At 44.5% G+C, this 6,000-nt stretch overlaps 1 protein-coding gene across 4 annotated transcripts in view; it reads right to left on the bottom strand.

Annotated features, from left to right (window-relative positions):
- The window catches only part of Plac1 (placenta enriched 1), a 163,707-nt gene that overhangs the window by 115,634 nt on the left and 42,073 nt on the right, over nucleotides 1-6,000 (bottom strand). Inside the window, exon 2 of one of the 4 annotated variants that reach the window (XM_050121678.1) lies at nucleotides 2,704-2,774. The exons of the other annotated variants lie outside the window; for them this stretch is intronic. The gene's annotated coding sequence lies outside the window, so the exon portion shown is untranslated. The remainder of the gene's footprint in view (nucleotides 1-2,703; nucleotides 2,775-6,000) is intronic. 4 annotated transcript variants of the gene reach the window in all.

Genomic DNA, 6,000 nt, shown 5'->3' with positions numbered 1-6,000 from the left:
GGTACCCTTAGTTATACAGAGCGAGGCCCTCGTGAGCTACATTAGGCCTTGTATGCAACACCAAAAAATGACATGCCACTATAAAATGCTGAAATGTACACAAGTAAGAGGAGAGCATGTATGACCAGGAAAATCTTGAATCCATTTCAATTTATAACTGAAGTAAACCATCCGGCAACATCAGTACCTTAACTACTATGTGTAACCAATTACTCTGTAGCTGTGTGTGACAATAGCTACTCTTGTCACACAGGTGACCTGCCATGCTAATCTCATGCCTCTGTGGACGCTCTTTCCCTCTATTTTAAAGACTTTTAGCAATGTTTTCCAAAAAGTTGATTGAGGGAATGAATGAATGAATGAATGAATGAAGTGTTGTGACTTCAGATAAGTCTCACAGTTGCATTTAGAATATTCCTAGGCTGAACCATGCTGTGCAGTAACAAAAATAATATCCCATTATGAATAGTGAAGTCAACTGTGATTATGGGCAATTTTCTTGACCAGAAAGCATAGAGCAGCAAGATGCTTTGCAGCTGTACGTTTCTATTAAGGGCTGTTTAAATAAACATAAACCATGTTTGCTAGGAGAGAGTGAAAGACACGCAAATTTCGGTCAGAAAATAGGTGCATTCATTATGCATTTTTTTTTGCATTTGCTTTAAAATATGCCCTTAAAACAGTAATTACCCTGGGATGTCATTTTTTTTTTTTTGACCAGCGACAGGGACCAGAAACAGTGACTTAATTTGGGCAAGGGTTCGCTGGGACATAATATGGCTACTGTGCCTGGAGTCTTTCTTGGTCATAAAAGCCATAAGGAAGTATGACATAATGGTGAGATGGTAAATCACAGCCCAAGCCATTTTGGTTGGCAGAATTTGAAAGATAAATAAACATTACTTCAGGAGCAGAGAAGACGTGCCTATGCTAGGATCCCTGCGGCTGCTGTCGTTCCTGGACTCAGGTGGGTCTGCACAGACAGGGTCCACGTGTGCAGGATCCTGGACTGGTCCACTGAAGAGGTTGGTTGGCTAGGGCTGTGGAGACTGGCCCACCTCCGAAACCTCCTCTCCAGGGAAATCAGGCAGCCCAACCGAGTAAGAAGAGCAGCCCTGAGGGGCCCCGGTGGAGCCTGGAAGGAGTGGGATTGGAGGAAGAGGGGAGGCTGGTTCCACCCACTCTGCCCTGGAAGTGGTGGGGAGTTGGGCTGATTGTGTTTGCACATCTCTGCACTTTTTACCCCAAGCCAGTCCGAATTCCCTCTCTCTTCCTTCTTTCCCAGGGCCTGGCCACAGTTGGAGCCCAAATGCAGTTCAGGGCTCATCCCAGGTGATCAGAGTTTAAGGATGAAATCTACACTTGTTGCTTGCTGCCTTTTCAGAGCTCAGAAACTTCCACCCTATCGTATTTTTTAACGACAGTTCCACGCCATTCCAAGTGTTTCCTCTTTTCCTCCCTTCCCCCTTCTTACACACACACACACACACACACACACACACACACACACGGACATGCACACACAGCCCTCATCACTGAAACAACCCAGTAAAAGATAACTCCTCTCTACAGTCCTTGGCAACCCTAATTTTCCTCTCTGTTGCTATAAATTTGACTTAGTCCACATACCTCAAATAAGTAGAATCATGTACTATTTTTTAATGAGAGTTTGCTTAGCATAGTAGCTTTAAGATTCACTTGTGCTGTCTATAGGCATGAGTCGGAATTTTCTTGCTTTCAAAAACTGCCTAATACTCCCCTCTGTGTGTGTGTGTGTATATATGTATACATGTATATATGTATATATGTATACACACACACATATATATATATTCATATATAAATTCTCAACTGAGGAATTGCTTAAATCAGGTTGGCCTATGGGAGATTAGCTAGACTTCTGACTAGCGTGGGAAGACCCAACCCACTGTGGTTGGCACTATTCCCTCAGCAGGTGATCCTGGACTGAGTATGTGAAGAAGGCCAGCTGAGCACAAAGCATGAGCAAGCAGGCACCATGGCTTCTTTGCTTTCTTTCTGCTCTTGGCTATGAATGAATGTGGTGTGACTAGTTGCTTGAGTTCCTGACTTGATTTCCCCTCAATTAAATCCTTTCTTCCCCAAGTGGCTTCAGGCTGGGCTATTTTACCACAGCAGCAGAAGTAAAGAGAACACCAGCCTTCCCTTGAAGGACTGCTGGGCTGGTTCTGTCTCCCAAACTTCTGAACTGTGAACACGTCAGTCAAAGGACTGAACGAGCTAGTTGCCTCACCTTTGTCCCCACGGTCCTTCTGTCTGGTCATCACAGTCACATAGACACGGCTCATACAGACTGGTTGCTAAGCTTTTAGCCTCCTTTATCTGCCTAATAAGGCAGTGAGTAGGTCACTTCCTATTTCCTGCAGAAGGTTGGTGAGACTCAGCAAAGCTAAGCAACATGCCCAGGGTCAAACAGTTACAAAGGCTTCGCTCTGACTAGAAACATGGCTCGGCAGGTAACAGCGCACTGTTTTTTTTTTTTTTTTTTTTTTAAATAGAAGACCAGAGTTCAATTCCCAGTATCCACATCAAATGGTTCACAACTGGTAATTCTGTCTCCAGAACCTCTGGCTTCCACAGGCACATGCACACATGTGATACACACAGACATAATGCACACAATTCAAAATAAATGTTCAGCAAAAAACCAAAGCCTTTCCTCACCTCAAAGTCCCCGTGTTAGACCACCAAGGCAGTGCCTGAAGAAAGCCAAGGGACCCTCTGCCACCGATTGCCTATGTTGGGTATGGAGTAGAGTTAGTTACTTTTACTTCATTTCTGTTAATTTCATACATGAGTAGTGTATTTACATCATTTCTACCCCACCTTCTTGCCCCTCCAACTCCTATGTCTTCCTCCCTCCCTCTCAAATTCATGATCTCTTATTTATTGGTATATTACACACACATATACACACATATGTACACATACACTCATGCATACACACCTATACACAATACTCACAATATACACATGCACACACAAATACACACATATCCATATCCACACACGCACACACATACACTATGAGTCCCTTTAGTTGTTTTAAGGCTGATGACTTGGGGTGGGATAAGCTGTCAGAGGACTCATCCCTGTACAAGTCTGATTCTCCCTCCTTGGCAGCCAGGGTGAAGCCCTGATGAGCTCACCAGGCTGGGTGATCCTCGACCTGAACCAGGCCTGGGAGCACAGGGGTGGCATGGCCAGGCAAGGTTTCCTGGAGCTAGTTTTTAAGAGAAGCCAAGCTGACTGTAGGCACCAAGAAGCCACCAGCTTTATGTGCCTAGAAGGAACAACTGTCCAACTTTCGATGCAGAAAGCACGCAGAGCTCAGTACTGAAAACCAAAATTCATTGCAACATTGTTTTTGCAATGAGCAGAGAAGAGGCCAACATAGGAGACAGCGGCCTTGATTTGTGTTCTCAGATGGGCGAGTTTTCCGAAACTCTTTGTCCCATTTCCTCTCCTGCAGCTTTCTCCTCTTGCCTACCTTAAATGAAGTAATTAATTGCAGAGGTGACCAGCATTTTAAAAGGCTAGAAGAATCAGGCCTGGGGGTTTGGGGCAGATGTTCACCTATTAGTGTCTTGATGTCTGAGCGACACTAGATTCCATAAATGGGAAGAAAGGCTGCAGGATTTTTATGGCTGAAACTAAGGGAAGGGATCCTGGAGGTGGAAAAAGGGGCCCAGCAGGGCAGGAAAGCTGCAGACATAGATAGAAAGTCCCCTGCCTCCGTTTTGCCAGTTGCTGGCTAAGGCCACAGTCTTTCCAACACTGCTCCAGACGTTGGCCAGAGTGGGCAGTGGCGGGGGCAGGCCCAGCTGGGTAAACAGGAGAGCAAAACAAGTCAATCAATCAGGGCTGGCTCCAGCCTGCCCTAATCCCCCCCTGCCCCTTCCTTTCTAGTTCCCCTGGGTCTCCTTAGCAAGCAAGCAGGCCCAGATGTCCTTTGATCTATAGGAAGGGTGAGCTCAGCCCTACATGTGACCCACCCCCAGGGTTCCTTGCAGGGGACCATGAACTTCACACATTCAGCTGCTAACAGGAAAAAAAAGGCAGGCAGACATGGCGTGATTGGAAAACTTAAGACTGGCCTATGGCTAGGAGGGGCCTGGGTGGCTGAAATTCACAGAGTCATGAAGATCAATGAGGCATGGTATCTACCTCAAGCTTTGGAACACGGGTCACAAGCTATATTAAGCACCCAAGGCCCGGTCAAGGACAGGATCAATTTCCCATTGCCTCTTTTCCCCAAGCCTTAAGGTTTTCATATAGGCCTTGTGTGTCAGTCTGAGCGTCTCACAGTTTTGAGAGTCCCACATCCTGAGAGTAAATGGATAGAACATTAACTGTAATGACATCTTCTTCCAGATGGTATCCTCCCAAGGGTGCACATGACTAAAAGTTGTGTTGGGTGAGGCTGTCTGACTGCTGGAGCCCCAGGACCTGGAAGGGCATACAGTAAAACGAGTCCTCATTGAACACGTGGAAGAACGAATAGATAGGCACTGTGAAATGATACACTTGGTAGCTTTCATCAACCGCATACACAGATCATGGGGAAGATTTGCCTTTAGTGGGGCTGCCCTTCAGAATGATAGCAAGGGTCATGGGCAGTGGGGCCTACTAATACTGTGGAACCCGCCAAATAGCTTGTTACTTATGGAAGAGTTGGAATCTTTTGTAAATGTCTTATTTATTGATTTGTTTATTATTATTAGTATATTTCATACATATGTTTGGGCATGCATGCTACAACACATGCGTGGAGGTCAGAGAACAACTTCATGGAATTAGTTCTCTCTTTCCACCTCTACATGGGTTCTGGGATCAAACTCAGGTCACCAGACTTTTGAGGCAAGTGCCTTTGCCCGTATTCTGATTCTTTATCAAAGGCTGCCTCAGTCTGAGACGGCTGTCATCAGAGAAGCAGGATCCAGGCAGCACACACGCCCCTATTCCTAAGTGGAGTTTTTGGTTCTATAAACAGAATGGTCACCTCACTGTGAGCTTGAGTTTGTCAAATGTCACACACTATATGTCAGAAGTGTGAGATTTGACATCACATGAGCAACATGGCACACATTTCCAAATCTATTTGAACTTCAAAAGACATGCCAGTCACTTTGGCCCTGCTTAAATGGGTTACACTTTTGGTCAGCTGGTACCTGATGTCCAAGAAGACTTAGAAGCGCGTGCGTCATTCGAAAGAGAGCCAAGAAAGTGAATTTTTGGTGAAAAGTAAATTAACTTGAGCTCTGGAAAGTTTGAGTTCAGCTGGGAACACAAAGCACATGAGGTCAGAGCAAGTCTATCTGAAAATCCCCTTGTGACATCACGTCAAATCTGGACATGTCATTAGAGTCTGGAGAACTGGGAGCCAGGAAGCCTCCTTGAAGGGGAAAATCCTCACCACGAAGTCTCTGCAGAGACTGAGTTTTCTAATTCTACGTGCATTTTATCATAAGACGAAGAAAAAAGCCCTCGACAAAATGCGAAGGGGAATTTTCACCCAAAACATTTCACATTAATAAAGCAAAGGACTTAATTCTACTCAGTGATGTCATGATCTTTTCTGGAAAGCACTCCCAAGAATCCACAGAGACTCAAAGTCAAGCTCCTCAATATTCTAGGACACAAGAAAATGTACCAGCCAACTGGATTACTATACACTAACAATGGACAGTCTGAGTGTAAAGATAAGAAGTCAACTGTGCTTACAATAGAAAGAACAAAGCAAGAAATCAACTGTGTTTACCATAAAAAAAGCAATAAAAAGAACAAAGCAAGAAAGCAACTGTGTTTACAATAAAAAGAATGAAACAATGAAAAGACCAAAACAATGCCATTAAGTTTAACAAAAGAAGCACAAGACTTGTAAAGTGGAAACTACAAGGTATCACTGAGAAGACTAAAGGAGACTTTCATCATTAGCACACATTAATAATACAAACTAAC

This window comes from Alexandromys fortis, unplaced genomic scaffold (assembly GCF_014885135.2).
Source record: "Alexandromys fortis isolate MF-2015 unplaced genomic scaffold, M_Fortis_MF-2015_v1.1 scaffold_194, whole genome shotgun sequence".
NCBI classification, from domain to species: domain Eukaryota; kingdom Metazoa; phylum Chordata; class Mammalia; order Rodentia; family Cricetidae; genus Alexandromys; species Alexandromys fortis.
This window is presented reverse-complemented; position numbering and strand designations above follow the sequence as displayed.